The 18,654-nt window shown below is 35.6% G+C and overlaps 1 non-coding gene across 1 annotated transcript; it reads right to left on the bottom strand.

The window, feature by feature from the left end:
• Positions 1-930: 930 nt before the first annotated feature.
• LOC123387872 lies at positions 931-1,040 on the bottom strand. Its single transcript, XR_006602370.1, has one exon. It is a non-coding gene; the product is annotated as a U6 spliceosomal RNA (small nuclear RNA).
• Between the last annotated feature and the right edge of the window lie 17,614 nt (positions 1,041-18,654).

The following is an 18,654-nucleotide window of genomic DNA, read 5'->3' as shown; positions in this document are numbered from 1 at the left end:
TTTTAATTTTGGATTCAATTTCTTTACAAGATAGATGGAGACCTAGTCAGATTTTGTATTTCTTCTTGTGTATGTTTAGGAAAATTATGACTTTCAAAGAATTGATCCATTTCATCTTATTTATCAAATTTGTGGGAATAGAGTTGTTCATAGTATTCCTGTATTATCTTTAAAAAATTTTTTTTTATTTACTTGAGAGAGAGAGAGAGAGATGTAGGGAACCTGCAGGGGAAGGGGCAGAGAAAGAGGGAGAAAGAATCCCAAGCAGACTCCCTGCTCGGCAAAGAGACTGATTCAGGGCTTGATCTTGACCCTCAGATCATGACCTGAACTGAAACCAAGAGCTGGACACTTAACCAACTGAGTCACCCAAGCTCCCCCTCCATTATCCTTTTAATGACCATAGAATCTGTAATGATGTCCCTTCTTTCATTTCTGAAAATAATTAATAATTAGTTTCCTGCTTCTGGTTTTCTTTGTTAGTCTGGCTAAGAGCTTATTTAGTTCATTCATCTTTTCAAAGATCTAATTTTTCTTTTTAAAGATTTTATTTATTTATTTGACAGAGAGAGATCACAAGTAGGTAGAGAGGCTGGCAGAGAGAGAGAGAGAGGGAAGCAGGCTCCCTGCTGAGCAGAGAGCCCGATGCGGGACTTCGATCCCAAGACTCTGAGATCATGACCTGAGCCGAAGGCAGCGGCTTAACCCACTGAGCCACCCAGGCGCCCACAAAGATCTAATTTTTGATTTTGTTGTTTTTTTCTTCTCCATTGATCTCTTGGTTTCTTCTGTTTTGATTTCTGCTCTAATTCTTCTTCTTCTTTTTTTTTTTTTTGGTAATTTATGACAATTTTTATTATGTTTTTTATTTTAATTCCAATATATTTAACACACAGTGTTATAATTAGTTTCAGGGGTATACTATGGTGAAAAAATGTGGAACACCTCACAGATTTGCATGTCAACCTTGCACAAGGACCTTGTTAATCTTCTCTGTATCATTCCCATTTTTTAAGTACATGTGCTGCTGAAGTGAGCACTCTGCTCTAATTATTACTTCCTTTCTTCTAACTCTTCTATCTTTTTAAATTTTTTTTTAAGATTTTATTTGTTTATTTGAGAGAGAGTGAGAGAGAGCATGAAAAGGGAGGTCAGAGGGAGAAGCAGACTCCCATAGAGCCAGGAGCCCCAAGTGGGACTCAATCCCAGAACTCCAGGATTGTGACCTGAGCTTAAGGCAGCCAGTTAACCCACTGAGCCACCTAGACGCCCACTCTTATCTTTTTAAAAATATATGCATTCAGTGCGGGGCGCCTGGGTGGCTTAGTGGGTTAAGCCACAGCCTTCAGCTCGGGTCATGATCTTAGGGTTCTGGGCTCGAGCCCCATGTTGGGCTCTCTGCTCAGCGGGGAGCCTGCTTCCCCTGCCTCTCTTCCTACTTGTGATCTCTCTCTCTCTGTCCAAAATATATATATATATATATGTGTGTGTGTGTGTGTGTGTATGCATTCAGTGCTATGAATTTCCCCCAAAGCCCTATTTCCACTGCATCTCACAAGTTTTGATAAATTGTGCTTTCGTTTTCATTTAATTAGAAATATTAAAAAAAAATTTCTCTTGATATTTCTTCTTTGATCCCTCTGTTGTTTAGAAATGTGTTGTTTAATCTCCACATATTTTGGGACTTTCCAAAATATGTGGAGATTAAGCAGCACATCATTTATTTGTTATTCCATTATTTGTTTCTATTGTCTTAAATTAAGGTGCTTTTTTATGGCCCAGAATATGGTCTATCTTGGTGAATATTACATGTGAGCTTGAGAAGAATGCATATTCTGTTGTTGTTGGATTAAATAGTCTATAGCTATCAATTATATCCAGTTGATTGTTGGTGTTGTATAGTTCACCTGTGTTTTTCTGATTTTCTGCCTGCTGGATATGTTCATTTCTGATAGAGGTGTATTGACGTCTCCAACAATGATAGTGGATTTATGTATTTCTCTTCTCAGTTCTATCAATTTTGCTTCATGCAGTTTGATAACTCTGTTGTTAGGTGAATACAAATTAAAGATTGTTATGCCTTCTTGGAATTAACCCCTTTGTCATTATGTAATGACCCATCTTTATCTTTGACAACTTTCTTTGCTTTGAGGTCTATTCTGTGTGAAATTAATATAGCTATTCCTGTTCTCTTTCGATTAGTGTTCACATTCTATGTACTTCTCCACCCATTAACTTTTAATATATATGTGTCTTTATATTTACAGTGTGTTTAGTGGATTTCTTATAGTTCTCTCTTGCTTCTTGATCCACTCTGACAATCTCTATCTTTTAATTGGTGCATTTAGACTGTTGACATTTTAAATGATTATTGATACAGTTAGATCAATATCTACCACATTTGTTACTGTCTTCTATTTGTTGTTCTTCTTATTTATTCTTATTTTTCTCTTCCACTCTTTCAGCCTTTTATGGTTTTAACTGAACATTTTGTATGGCACCATTTTCTCTCCTTTCTTAGCATATCAATTGTATATATATTTTTTGTTCCCTTGTCTCAGTGGTTGCCCTAGAGTTTACAGTATACATTTACAACTAATCCAATCCACTTTCAAAACACTATACCACTTCATGGGTAGTGTGAGTTCCTTATAATAACAAAATAATCTTAATTCCTCCCTCTTGTCTCTTGTATTATTGCTGTCACACATTCAGCTTGCAGATGAGCATACATACATATATATATATATATATATATATATATATGTTATGCATATTATTATTCTGAACAAACTATTACCTATTAGATCAGTTAGGAATAAGAAAAACACGTTTTACTTTATCTTCACTTATTCCTTCTTCAGTGCTCTTCTTTATGTAGATTTGTTTCTAACCTATATTATTTTCTTTCTGTCTAAAAAACTTCTTTTTAAACATTCATTGCAACTCAAGTTTACTGACAAAAAATTCCTTCAATATCAATTAGTCTGAGGAAGTGTTTATTTCTCCTTCACTTTTGAAAGATAATTCCACAGGATTCAGAATTCCAGGTTGATTTTTTTTTCTTTTAGTACTTTAAGTGTTTCACTCTACACTCTTCTTACTTGCTTGGTTTCTGAGGAGAGATTGGATACAATTATTATCTTTTTTCCTATAGGTAATGTGTTTTATATCTCTGGCTTCTTGTAAGATTTTTTCTTTATCTTTGATTTTCTGTAGTTTGACGATGGTATCCTTTGGGGTAAACATTTTTGGATTTTTTTATCCTTCTTGGTGTTCTCTGAGATTCCTTGATTTGTGGATTGGTGTCTGACATTAATTTGGGAAAAATTCTCAATCATTCTTGTTACAAATATTTCTTCTGCTTCATTCTCTCTTTCTTCTCCTTTTGGTCTTCCCATTATACATTGTCACACCTTTTGTAGTTGTCCTTTGGTCCTTGGATATTCTATTAGGTTTTTCCTCAGTCTTTATTCTCTTTGCTTTTCAGTTTTGAGATTTCTATGAATATATTATCAAGCTCAGAGACTGTTTTCTCAACTACATACAGAGTTCTATTAAGTCCATCAAAGATGTTCTTTATGTGTTACAGGTATTTTTTAAAAATTTTACATATTTACTTGAGAGAGAGAGGGAGGGAAGGAGGAGGACAGGGAGAGAGTCCAGCAGACTTTGTGCTGAGTGCAGAGGCCTATGTGGGGCTTGACTTCATGACTCTGAGATCATGATCTGGGCTGAAACTAAGAGTTGGCTAGTTAACTGACTCACTACCCAGGTGCCTTACAGTATATATTTTTTAAACCTTTAGCATTTCTTTTTGGTTCTTATAATTGAATTTCCACCTCTCTGCTCATATTGTCTATCTATTCTTGCATTCTGTGTACTTTATCTACTGGAGCCCTTAGCATATTAATCATCATTGTTTAAAATTCCTGGTCTGATAATTCCAACATATCTGTCATGTGTTGTTCTGATGCTTGCTCTGTTTCTTCAAAACTAGGCCATGCTATTCTATCTGGACTGAAAGCAGAAGTACATTCTTCCACTTACAAAATATTTATCTTGCCCAAATTTGCCTAACCTATCTCTCATATGTTATACTTATTTTTTATGAATATTTTAAAATGTTGACACTCTAAAAAAATATGACTTTTCCTCAAGAGGGAAAAAAAAAAACCTTTTCATTGTTGTGTTCATCTCAGTGCTTGAGTCATATAATTTTTACCCATCAGTTTCATAAAACGTCTTCATTGTAAGCTATTGGGATCAATTTGACAGTAAGACTTTGTATGATGAATGCATTCCTTAACTGTGAAGAAAGAAAGAAAGAAAGAAAGAAAGAAAGAAAGAAAGAAAGAAACCTAAGTAGAAGATTTAACCACTGTCCTAATTCTTCTTTGCTACTGCACTGTTCTTTGCAAAAAGGGTTAGAAACCAGCCCTGTTTTCTTTTACGTCCCTTTTGTTTTCCATCATGATTAGTTGGGAAGTCATAAATACATATTGTTTAACCACTTAAAAGAGGAAAAATAGAAATTGTTCTGTAATAATTTATGTAAAGCATACATTTGCCTACCAAATCTACCATAAAATCAAGAGGTAAAATTTGAACATTAGACACATTTAGGTTTGACTTCTTTGAGGCTATCCATGATGACAGACTGTCTAATATGTAGGGCTTGTTCATTCCTTTTGTGTGCTGGTGTGTACCCTTCTGGGGTTACTACTTGAAGACTGTTCCATCTTCCAGCAAGTATTCTACCTACCAGCAGGTGAAAATATTACATTATGGAATTTATATAGACTTCAATGGCAGGGAAAAGGTTGTGTTCGTGGCAAGTTCATGGCATATGTGCCATTGCAAAATAGATTCTTAACCTGAGACCTGATACACAGCAGCAGCTTTGAAATCTATGAACATTTTTAAATTGTATGCAAACATTTGTGCATGTGTTTATATTTTCTGTACATGGAATTCATAATTTCACTTATATTCAGAGAGAGTTATTCATCTAGTCCCATTGCAGAGTGGAGCAAAAGAACAACCAGACCACTGTCAAAGTCCTATAGAGTGACACCCCTATAAAATTACCTCTGAGAATAAATTAAGAATCCAGATCACTCAGGCCTCAGAATTGACTTTTTTGGCCCAATTATCTCCTGTCACAACCCAAATTATGGCTGGTAGTTTTACACCAAGATAATCAGCTCTTTTGGTGCCTTAAAAATGGAACAGTTTTATATTTGGTTTTTATTTCTTCTGTCATGTTAAAAACATATAAATACATATTCAGGTGAAACTTTTGTTTAAGGCTGTAAAAATATTTCTAGGAAACTGACAGTAAGAGAAAAGGAAATAAAAAGTTGCTTATCAACATGGTTAACGTTTCAAGTGAAAGCAATGAGGTACTAGTTTACCAATGTATATGCTAAAACATAAAGCAAGTTTGATAAGATTAATTGCATTATATATCAAGACTTGAATGATTTTTTAAAATCAAATTATTCTTTCTCATAATAAACCATGTCTTTTCTACTTTTCTCTGCCCAGTTAAGCAACACTAGATCTCAGAGTGTAGGTTGGTCATTTCAATCAATCTATAATAGATCAATCTATCATGTTTTGTATAGGGGAAGTGTTATTATTTCTATATAATTCCTAACAAACTAGAACCCCCCAAGCAACTTATGTTCATAAGAGGATTCCAGCTCCTTATTTTTGAACAGATTTATTAAGCACCTTCTTTTGAGCTAAAGCTCCCTTTAGCTTTATATTTGATGCCTAGAGATGTTTCTTTGATAAAAATAATAATAATAATAATGAAGTTATCCTTCAAAAATATATTTCACCAATCGTTCATATTCCTTGCTTTTCATGCAATGTCTCAGACTCAACTTCTACTCAGTTCTTCCTTTGTCAGTTTCTTATTTTGATTTCAACTCCAGAATTAAGCAATTCATGGGCACTTGGGTGGCTCAGTTAGTTAAGCTTCTGCCTTCAGCTCAGGTCATGATGATCCTTGGGTCCTGGGATTGAGCCCCACTCCACATTAGGCTCCCTGCTAGGTGGGAAGACTGCTTCTTCCTCTCCCACTGCCCCAGCCTGTATTCCTTCTCTCGCTGTGTCTCTCTCTGTCAAATAAATAAATTTTTTTAAAGCAGTTCACTCATAGTAAGAGTGAACAAAATACCAGAATAAAATATATTTCAAGAGGAAGGTGCTTTCCTTTATCTCTGAAGCATTTTACTACATTATTAATACTTGAAGATATATCTTATTTGCCAATTTTCCAATACAATAAAAAGAACTAGAGATTCTAATTTATTTTTTTTACCAAGTCTCTCTCTCTCTCTCTCTCTTTTGTTTTGGTAAGAAGTACATTTTTAGAATTTTATAAAATTTTAGAATTTTATAAATGGATAAATATGATTTTAAAAATGAAAGTTCATCCTTTGTATATGTTCTTTCTGAAATTATTACTTTAAATCATTATTTAAGTTTGTCATTGTATAGATTGTGGTGGGTGAAGTATTTTTTTTCTATAAAAGGAAATTATCATTTATCTATGCAGTATTGATACAAAATGTCAGGGTTCAAAAAAAAAAGCTAAATTTAACAGCAACAATTGTAATCTCAAAAGTACTATATGATTGTAGGAAATGCTTTTAATGTGTTCTCTGAATTTATGGACCATAACAACAATAAAGATGATAAAGTCTGGTTGTGCTCGCATGTGGCTTCTCTTGAACATGGTGGGCAGTTGGTGGCACAGGTGGCAAAAGTGACAAGTTGCAATATCTTAGCATGATATGGGGACTATTTTAAGATCCATCCCTGTGGAAACTTAGGCAGATCAAAGGAACTGAATCTGATCTGTTAGTATCAAGCTATAATACTCCACATTGCTTTTTACTAGAAGTCTTGGTAAATAAAGGTAATCAATTAGTTTTTAAAAATTTTGCATCTTTACATAATAAAATTTTGATTTACAGAAGGTCATACTTTTATCATGACACAATTATTTGTAAAACAACAATATGAAAGACCTAAGAAAGCTATGTGTTCTTGATATAGAACACAAATTCTAGATAGGTTGTGGAATTCAATTAAATAAGAGATTATAAAATAAAATGTCCCAATACTGTTGCTACTCTGAGCTAAAGATCACCTAATTATTGCTAGTTGGGCTAATTCATACTGGAAAAAAAATAAGGGCATAAAAGGACCAGTAATGGCTGGCTATATTTATTGTTTTCCTTACTAATTATCCTGTCATTTCAATATCACTAGCTTCAGAACATAGGTTTTTAATATTTTCAAAGCGAAGATATTCAAGTATTTTAAAGTTGGAGATTTCTTCTTGTTTTAATCAAAATTAATTTCCAATCTCTATGACAGTTTTTAAAAAAAAAGTGGTCTCTTTGCCCAACATGGGGCTGGAACTCACAACCCCCAAACCAAGAGTCATATGTTCTACTGACTGAGGCAACCAGGCACCCCTCCATGACAGTTTTTAAAAAGTGGCAATGGAACTCATTTAATGGTCCCCAATTATTTTCAGTAGACTTCCTGGTGGAATCCTCTCATAAAAACTTTTATAACTTTTTCTAAAAAAGATAATTTTAAAGTATGGTAGCAGAAACTTCTAGAACCATCAATCTACAATGCATATTAACTAATCATCTCCTGGAAGTTTTAGAGGATAAAGAGAATAAAATTATTTGTTAAGCAATTCAATTGGACCTGGGTATATTTAATTCAACCACATTTATTTTTTAGAACCATGTATTTGAAAAACAGATACTCAAGTCACAACTAGCAATCTGTTAGAAGCACAGAAAAAATACATGAATCCCTCAATTATAAGTTGCCAGCAAGTTTGAGACACCTCATCCATTTTACAGTAGCTTTCAAGGGGAAAAAACTATATTAAATAAAGATAATTTTTTAACTTGCCAATATCTTTTATCCATATAATTAGATTTTTTTTCTTTCAGCATCAAATCAGCATTTCAGAGTAAATTTTCTGCATGTCTGACATCTAAGAAATCTGCATTATGGTAGGTAGTTTCAATTATGGATAATGCCATGGTGACCCACTGCATTTCTTAGTTCCTGCTCAACCTTGACCTGTTTAACATCTTAAAGCTTGATAGAATTTATTTTCTCTTTTTTAAAGATTTTATTTATTTACTAGTCAGAGCGAGAGAGAGCACAAGCAGGGGGAGCAACAGGCAGAGGGAGAAGCAGGCTCCCTGCTGAGTAGGGAGCCCTATGTGGGATTATAAGCCAGGTTGCTGAGATCATGACTTGAACTGAAGGCAGATGCTTAACCAACCGAGACACACAAATGTCCCTTGATAGAATTTCTAGGCACATTTGAGGAATATCAGTGTTTTTCCTGCACCTTCTGTTTGGGTAAGATCATAGTTTATTTTGTAAATTAAAAATTACTTTTCTTAAACCAGCTGGGAGCTTTTCACAGATAGATGTTCAATGCTTTAGTTAAAGGCTTTCATTTTACATAAACAAGATCCCTATTTAACTTAAAATTCAACAGCAAATAACACAATTGAACAGATTTCTTCTAAATACAGGTTTGCACATGCATAGACAATGACAATGTACTGGATTTTTTTTTTTTCTCTTTTCCCTGATGGCTGACAGGGTTCTAAGAAAATACCACTGTAAAATATAACCCAACTCTAAGTGCACTGAGTGTGAAGAGAGAAAACTAGAATTGAGAAAATGTGGTATGTTCAACTTCTTTCTTTTTGTATATCAGTCTGAGTTCTCAGATCTTCTGTTTTCCTTTTGGATTTTACAGCTGTGGCATTTATTGAAAGGGTTAAAGACTTGAAGCAAAACTAAAGTAAGCAATAATTGCAACATAATCAATGGCAACCGTATAATAACATCTCATAGTATCTATTAAAAAAAGTATCTTTTTTTAAAAAGCGAGATAGTTATCAGAGAGTTCACATGTTTGTTCGTTCCATACTATGTTGCTGACATCTTGATTGTGGATTCTCTGATACTGACTAGGTAAAGTTCTTGCATGCTTCCCTGACTTTTTCTTTGTTGCTAGTTAATGTCATTTTCAGGAGGGCCCTTACTCCTATTCTACACCTTCCCACTTGGCCTCCTCAGTTCAGCTTCCCACCTGACAGACACCATCTTAACCATGTAAACTGTAGTTGTAGCAGATTATGGTTGGATGGTGAAAGAGATACCAATTTTACCATATTAAGGCAAGAGGAGAATTAAATTGGTTCCTGTAATCTAAGGAAGTACAGAAAAACCCAATAATAAGTCAGGAATCACTGAGTCTGAGGAAACTCTGGAAACATGGGAGAGGCCCTGGACCAACTTAATTACGTGGATGAAAAGGTGGCATTTTCTAGAAGAGAACTGTTAATCAGACACTATCAGATGTTCCCTACAAAGCAAAAAATAAAGTCTACACATTGTTTATAATTTGTGAAGACTTTGTGACACTTTAGGTGGGAAAATTTGGTAAACAAGTATTATAATTCATATTAAAATTAGTATTAAAATTAAAATTAGTATTAAAATTTGGTATACAAGTATTATAATTACAATAAAATAAAGTACTGCAATGGTGGATCACTACACATTTTGAAATTTTGCTCACCAATACTAACTTTTAAAGATTTAAAAAGTCACAAGGCTTGCAAAAGTTAGATTGATTTTAAAATAGTTCTTCCCCAATTCCCATGATCATTTGCTCCATCTTCTGCTTCAGAAGCCACACATGTATGGGACACAAATATTCTAGCACTTTTCATTTTTTGTTTAGAGTCTGTTAATATTTTGAGACTGATTTATAAATCTAAGGAAGAATGAAAGTGTCAGAGCAAATGTATTCCATAATTGCCTAAAGTTGTTAGTAAATATCTTAAAAACAAGAGGAACAAGGGAATGTTGCTCTTGGTGAAAGAGGAAGAAAGCCAGACAACTAATAATAACAAAACGAAGCACATATTTTCAAGAAGAATACACTGGTGATGAGGAACAGAGAAGCAAAGGAAAATTATTTTGGAATGACTTTTTAAAGTCAGATGTAATCAAATCATCAGAACAAAGAAAACATGAAAAGCAAAGTTTATAGAGCTCATTACACCTTCACCATTATGTTAACATCAACCCTGTTATTATCCTTGTTTTGTTACATGGCTGCCAGCGGCAGAGCTAGAGTATGAATGCAAGTCCTCTGGCAACAAATTAATGTCCCTTCTCTTACTCTAGACTGTCTCCCACTCAAGCCCTTTACATGATTGAAGGCAGACATGCCTTCTACATACTGAGAGTTAGAAGTCCTACCCCCAGTACCTGTTAGCTCAGGGACCTCAAACAAGTTACTTTAACCTCTTTGCACTTTACATGACCATCTATGCAATGAGAATGATGAGATCCTTTCTGTCATTATTGAGTTGTTGGAAGATCAAGTAAGGCAGTGCTTTTTAACAATAACATTTATACATATAAGGGATTGTTATAATTGAAGTACATAAAGAAAATGGTTGATGAGATTTCCCAGGCACTAGTTACTATCTTTAAGGACTCATGGTAGCGATAGTTGAAAATAATTTCTCTCTCAATTAGGCACCCTTGGGCCATTGTGGAGTTAGTATTGCATCCAGTTTATGTCTCCTCACCTTGAGGATGCTGTGAAGTGGGGAAGTTAAGAGTAGTTTAATAATATGATTAAAGTGGTGAATAAATAAGACCCATGAGAACAGGTAGAAGGAGTTGGAATTAATTAGTCTGGAGACAATAACCGCCTCCTAATACATGAAGCATTATCATAAGAAAAATGTAGACTGACTTTTATCCATATTCTCTCATAAATGACCTGAAAGGAGCTTGAAAATACAGTATAAACATAAGAAGGAATCTACTGATAGGGTTGTTTGTTAAATATTAAAATAGGCTATAAAAAGAAGTTGTGGCTTCTTTGTCAGTGATTTTTTTCCCAAGAAAAAATAGACACAAATCAATCAGGTATGGTCAGTGAACAGATATACTTGCAATCAGGGAACTAGAAAAGCTGAACTATTGAGATCTTCTTCCAGCTCTCAAGAATTCTATAGTTCTCTGGCCACTTCCCTTGAATAATCGTAACATGGGTAGATAGCAAATTTTTCTAATTATCTTAGTCCAAATATGCAGACTACATGAATCCGTAACTATCTAATATATGTAGTTTGTTGTTTGTTTGTTTTAGAGGAATGTGTGATAGATGGAGAATTTGAGTTCATCTAATTGTTTGGTTCCTGGCAGAGTATCATCGTTAATATGAGTAAGACTAAAAAGCAATTTTTTTTAAAGATTTTATTTATTTATTTGAGAGAGAGAGAGTGAGAGAGAACATGATCAAGGAGAAGGTCAGAGAGAGAAGCAGACTCCCCATGGAACGGGGAGCCCTATGCGGGACTCGATCCCGGGACTCCGGGATCATGACCTGAGCTGAAGGCAGTCGTCCAACCAACTGAGCCACCCAGGCGTCCCTAAAAAGCAATTTTTTAAAAAGACTTTATTATTGGGCAGAGAGAGAGAGCACACAAGCTGGCAGAGTGGCAAGCAGAAGGAGACTTCCAGCTGAGCAGAGAGCCCGACATGGGGCTGGATCCCAGGACCCTGGGATCAAGACCTGAGTTGAAGGCAGGCACTTAACCAACAGAGTCACCCAGGCACCCCTGCAAAAGAGCAATTTTAAATGGATTTCCCCCCTTTATCACATTTCTCACTCCCATCCTCCGCTCCCCAACTGGTAACTGCTCTAATGTGTGTAATGGATATTCTTAAGTTTAAATGTATCTTTGGAATAAGTGGTGTGGTTCTGTGTGTGTGTGTGTGTGTGTGTATTTTAAAATTTCTGCAAATAGGTCTCATTTATTATCTTCCATTTTCACCAAGCATTATGCTTTTAGGAGCAATGCTGTTTTTAACTGCTGTGTCATATTCAGTAGCGTTCATCCACAGCTTTCTCATTCCTCTAGTGTTGGTCAATGAGGTTGTTTCCAATTCTCTGCTTCCACAGTGTTGTGGAAAATATATTCTCTTACATGCTTCTTATTGTAAGGTTTCTCTCTCTCCTTTTTTCTTTAGAAGTATGATTGGATAATAAAACACAGTTGGTACATATGCAATTACTTTGCCAGATTGTTCTCCAAAATGGCAGTGGCCAAGTTGTTGTTCCCCCAGCAACACTTAGCATTATAGGACTGGGTAATGTTTCCTTATCTGATGATCATAACGTAGTATTTCATTGTCAGTTTTCTTCTTTACTTACTGAGAAAATATATTTGTTATTCATTCACTTATTTTCCCATCTTTCTAGGATTTTTCAGTGTGTTTGCTTCCATGAGTTCCCTCTATAGCATAGCTTTTAATCTTTTATCTATTACTTATGTCTATTCCATTCATCTATTTGTCTGTTACAACTGACATTTGGTTTGGGATTGCAGAGTAATTCAAGATAGTTGACATCTTGATAAGTCACTGTTAAGTCACTCCACATAGAGACATAGGCTTCACGTCCACTTATTTAGTCTTTAATGTCATTTAGTAGAATTTAAAATTTTCTCCCTAAAGAACTAACACATTAGTGATATCTCTCCTAAAATGTAATTATCCCTCTACAAATTTGGCATTATTAACTAATTTAATGTATATGTTCCATATTTATCTCCTTTAAGACCGTAGTGTTTATAAACACGTTAAGACAAGATCTAACTTCATCTGTGCATAAAGCTAAATGTCTACCCAGCTCTAAAGATAGATATTGATATGTACTTTCCATTATATAATTCCTTATTTTTTCTCTTGTAAAATGCCTTAGACAAAATGGTAAATCCTTACTATTATTGTTTTTAGAATAAAGAATCATTTTTAGAATAGAAGGTTGTTGAATCAATAACAGTAGAATCAAGGAGTAATCCAGTCCCTCATTTATATTACAAAATTTTTACTGACTTCCTACCATGTCGCAGGCTGTCATATATTCTAGGATGATAAGTGGATCTCTATGATCCTGAGACCCTTTCAGGAGATCAGCAATTTAGAGGTCTGTAAGATAAGAATTATATTCACAACAATTTTAAGATGTTACTTGCATTTTCAACTCCATTGACATTTGCACTGATGGTGCAAAAGCAGTTCCAGAGGGTGAAACTTCCAGTGTCTTAGCTTGAATCCGGATAGTGACAACAATCTGTACCAAAAGTCATTGTGTTCTTCACTGACATGAATTCATAATGAAACAACAAAAAACAAAACAAAAAAAGCCACCCAGTTTTATTTAAGAATCTCCTTGCTGAGGCAATACAATTAATAATTTTATTAAATCTAATCCTTGGATATAACTTAATATTTTGTGATAAAATGGAAAGTATGTATACTGAAGTTACCACGGTCATCTTGAAGAAAAGCACTCCCCCCCCCTTTTTTTTAAAGATTTTATTTATTTATTTGACAGAGAGAGAGAGAGAGAGATCACAAGTAGGCAGAGAGGCAGGAGAGAGAGGAGGGGAAGCAGGCTCCCCACTGAGCAGAGAGCCCAATGTGGAGCTCATCCCAGGACCCTGAGATGAGGACCTGAGCTGAAGGCAGAGGTTTAACCCACTGAGCCACCCAGGTGCCCCAAGAAATAAACTTTTTAAAAATTGAAAAGAAAAGAAAAAGTGATTTTTCCGAAAAAACTGTATCAATTTTTTTTCATGGAATATCATTATACATTGAAAGGATGTTTACAACTGGCTGACAAACTTTGATTATCAGACTTGGATATTTGGAAAATATGTTCTCAAAAATGAAAAAAAGTGAATATTTCATTTCAAAAGAAACAATAGTTGATGTTGATAAAAAACAAAAGCTTTCGAATGAAAATTAGAATTTTGGAAAATTTTTATCCACCACCATAAACTTGATGGCTTCCCAATACTTAAAGACTTTTCTGATGAGATCAGAACAAGTGTGATTTTTAAATATCATATAATAAAATGAGTCAACATTTGAAGAATCTTCATAAATGATCAAATGACCAATGCATAGAATTACAAAACCATGCACAGGCAGACAATCCATTCAAATTTTAAAATAGACCAATCAATTTTAATGTACACTGAAAAAAGTTAATTGATATGGTTTCAGATTCCATGTTGTAATCAGCCTTTAAAGAACTGCCACTTGTTGAGTTTTAGTTTAGTATCAAAGAAAATATATACAAATGTCTGAAAGCTTATAAAATCTTCTTCCCTTTCCAAATACATGTCAGTATCAGGACAGATTTTAATCAACACAACATACCACAACAGATGGAATGTAGGAACAGATACAAGAATCCAGAAGTCTTTTATTAAAAGACATTAAAAATATTTTAAAAAAATATTTGTAAAAATAAAAAATAATACCAATCTTTCACTAATTTATTTGTTTTAGAAGATAGAATTACTTTTAATAAAAATGTAATTTGTGTTAACATGTAACAGATTCATTACTGTTTTTTTTTTTTAAGATTTTATTTATTTATTTGTCAGAGAGAGAGCGAGAGCGAGCACAGGCAGACAGAGTGGAAGGCAGAGTCAGAGGGAGAAGCAGGCTTCCCACAGAGCAAGGAGCCCGATGTGGGACTCGATCCCAGGACACTGGGATCATGACCTGAGCCGAAGGCAGCCGCTTAACCAACTGAGCCACCCAGTCATCCCATTACTGTTGTTTTAAAATAAAAAAAAAATTTTTAAAAAGTTGGGTATTCATCCTTTCTGATGGAGGCATAATACTTTGCTTATTTGTGGAGCATAACAAATAGCATGGAGGACAAGGGGAGTTAGAGAGAAGGGAGTTGAGGGAAATTGGAAGGGGAGGTGAACCAAGAGAGACTATGGACTCTGAAAAACAATCTGAGGGGTCTGAAGGGGTGGGGGGTGGGAGATTGGGGGAACCAGGTGGTAGGTATTGGAGAGGGCACGTATTGCATGGAGCACTGGGTTTGGTGCAAAAACAATGAATACTGTTACGCTGAAAATAAATAAAAAATTAAAAAAAAATAAAGGGATACTTAAGTATTTTTTAAATTTCTCAGTTTTAATTTCTAATAGTTGTTAATAATAGATATAACTCACATATGCAAAAGTTCTTTGGGGTCCTGAGTGATTTCTAAGAGTATAAATTTCCTGAGACAAATAAGTTTGAGATCCACTGCTCTAAAACTAGAGAAGAGAATGAAAGAGACAAAGCCCCCGCCCTCATTGTAGTTGGGGTATACAGGTGAACAGATATATAAATATAACTTCAGATTGTGTTAAAGCTTAAAATAAATGAAGTGTCTGGGTTGCTCAGTGGGTTAAGTGCCAACTCTTGGTTTCAGCTCGGGTAATGATCTTAGGGTCACGAGGTCAAGCCCTGTATAGGGGTATCTTCTTTTATTATTTTTTAAAAAATTAATTTACTTATTTTAGAGTGAGAGAGAGAGAGAATGAGGGGGAGCGACAGAGGGAGATAGAATCTCAAGCAGACTCCATGCTGAGCATGGAGCCCAAGGTGGTGCTGGATCTCACAACCTTGAGATCAAAACCTGAGCCCAAAGCAAGAATTAGATGCTAAACCCATTGCACAACTCAGGCACCCTGGGTAAGAGTACTTCAAATAATAAGCTCAGGGAAGTTTTCTTTGAGGAAGTTACAATCTGATCTGAAATTTGAAAAGGGACCAATTAGAGAGCCAGAGGAAGAGCATTCCAGGTAAGATAAAGAATTTCATCAGTCTGAGACAAAAAGAGTTTCCATGTTTGAGAACCAAAGATGAGGCCAGTGTGGCTGAGGTGGAACAGTCATCAGAGAAAGCAGTGGTAGAGGAGGTTACACAAGTAGGCAGAGGAACCAGGATCTTCATGGCAATCATTCAAATTAAAAGAGAATTTCAGTGGGAAGACACTAATGGCTGGAATGAAGAAAGCTGACTCTGGCTATTGTGCCAAGGATAGATTGCTTGGTAGTGAGTTGGTATTAAGAGTTGAGGCAAGGAGACTAGTTATACAGGCAAGACACTGGCATGAAGAGGAGTCAAGTGGGTAGGCCAAGGCGGTGGCCATGGAGATTGGGAAAAAGTGATAAACTCCAATATTGTTGGAAATAACAGTAGGGTTGATAGAATGGCTGTGGGGAATGAAAAAAGGAGGAATCAAAATGAATTCTTAGGTCTTCAAGTAGAGCGACCAAGTGACTGAGAGTGTGTTTCCTGAGATTGCTCACCATTCTGACACACCTTTAGCTCTCTTGCACCTCTCCATCACAACTGTCTTGTAAAACCTGAAACCTGGTCAAATCTAAATGACATTGACTCTTCCTGTGCATCTGAGCAATGAAAACATGGATAGAAAAAAATCACATGCTCAAGCTAACTGATCTTTCTTCACAACCTCAAAATTTAAGTGGGCCTTTCTTCGACTATGCCATCCTACTATAATTTCCTAGCTAATTCACCTTCTTACTCTCTTAAATAACTATTGTACATATTCTTTTCTCTCTTTTGACCTCTAGTACCTCTCTGTTCTCCATTTTCTCAGCTGATAATGACCTTACTTTCTATTTTAGTAAAAACTGAATTTCCACACTTCTGGTCACATCTACCAATCCACTGTAAACTGAGCCTTCTGCCTTACCTCTCATTGTAATGGATGAACAGTCTGGTCTCCTACCTAAGAGCACCATCTCCATCTAAACTCTGCACCCTGTCTTTCTTGCCTAATTGTGAACTGTTCCAACAGATAATTCCTGTATTTCCTGAATCATCAGTCAACATCTGTAGCACCCTAAATAAGCTTTCACTCCCTCCATTCCACTAAGATAACCTTGTCAAAGTCATCAGTGACATTCATGTTGTTAATGTAATGATGTTTCTCAGACTTTATCTTACTTACCTTCTCAGCCGCATTTAAGAGAGTCAACCACTCCCTTCTTGAGACACTTCTTTTATTTTTCCTCCAGGCTCCATGCTCTCTTGGTTCTTTTTCACTGGTCACTCTTTCTTCAGTCTTCTCAGCAGGTTCTTCATCATCTTCCCAATCAGTAAATGTTGAAATCTCCCAGATTTCACTCATTGGAACTCTTCTTTCTATATATTCTCCTTTGTTGATCAAGTCATGTGGCTTTCAATACTTTTTGTATACTGATAAACCCCAATTAATATTTTTCACCTGACTACTCCCTGAAACCCCAGACTCAAATATTCAGTAATCACTTGACATCACCATTTAGTTGTTGAGCATTTATTTCAAATTAATGTCTAACTGAGCTGCTATCTCCCTGCACCCCTCCCATATCTGTTCCACCTACAACCATCATCATTTCAGTAACATCATAACTCTTTGTTTAAGTAAAAAACCTTGAAATATACCTGACACTTCTGTTGTACAATCCATCAAATTCTGTTGGCTCTAACTTCAAATCATATCTGGACTTCTACTACTTCTCACCACCTTTATTGCTACCACTCTAGCCCACGTCATCATCATCTCTTGCCTACACACTCCTAACTGGTGTTTCTGCTTCTGTCTTCATCTGCCTACAAGATATTATGCAGAAGCTAGAGTGATTTATTTAAAACATAATTTTAATAATGTCTAGTTAAACTCTTCCAAGGCCTTTCCATTTCGTTGTGACTAAAAATCAAAATCCTTACCATGGCCTCCAATAAATGATCTGGTCCCTTGCCACCTCTCAATCTTGTTTCCTGACCACCTTCCCCTTCTATCCCACCTCTCAACTCCACTTCAGCAACACGACTCCTTGCTGTTCCTTGAACACATTAAGTACACTCCTACTTTAGGACCTTTCTCACTTGCAGCTCCCTCCATCTGAACTGCTCTTATTTTAGATATCTGCATGGCTCACCTCCTTGCTTCTTTCGGGTTTCTGCTTGAATATCATCTTTTCATAAAGACTGTCCCTTAATACCCTTCAACTTCTAGGTGAAGATGGAAGATTGAACACATGTGTTTCTTTCAGCACTCTCCTCAAACTCCACTAAGTGACAGTTAATGAATTATTTTAAGCCCATGGACTCACAAAGACAATCACAACAAAAGAGGAGACACTAATGACAAAATTTTGAAAGCTGTAAAGGAGAGATAACACAAAACACACCACCCCACACTTCCTATCCATTCCTCTTATTTTTCTCAATAGCGCTCAACTTAGATAAATGTGGATACATATAAACACAAGATATCTACTTACTTCTAAATTTTTTGTTGTATTCCCCTCCCCCTCCCCAAGAATGTACGCTGCATGACAGCACTCTTTTCATTTTGGTTCACTGTTGAATTCTCAGGCTTTGAAATCATATAGCTATTCAGTGAAATTTTTTGGCTGAATAGCTGGTGTGGTCTGGACAAGGTGCCATTTATGGGAGGTGTGAGGGTTGTGGCAATCAAGAATTCTTATTTGGATGTTAAGTCTGAGGTACTTTTAGACATCCAGGTGAAGATATTAAGTGGGAATCTGGATATTTGGAACAGATTGCCGAATGCAGACATCTGGGCTGAATGTATAAATTTTGGAGTCATGAGCACTAGGGCTAGGTGAGATCACCTGGGAGAGTACAAACACAAAAAGAGAAAAATATCAAGCT

The sequence above is a fragment of the Mustela putorius genome, unplaced genomic scaffold (genome assembly GCF_011764305.1).
Source record: "Mustela putorius furo isolate JIRA1106 unplaced genomic scaffold, ASM1176430v1.1 tig00003863_pilon_pilon_pilon, whole genome shotgun sequence".
In the NCBI taxonomy this organism is placed as follows: Eukaryota; Metazoa; Chordata; class Mammalia; order Carnivora; family Mustelidae; genus Mustela; species Mustela putorius.
Note: the sequence above shows the minus strand (reverse complement) of the source record. Positions and strands in the feature narration are given on the sequence as shown.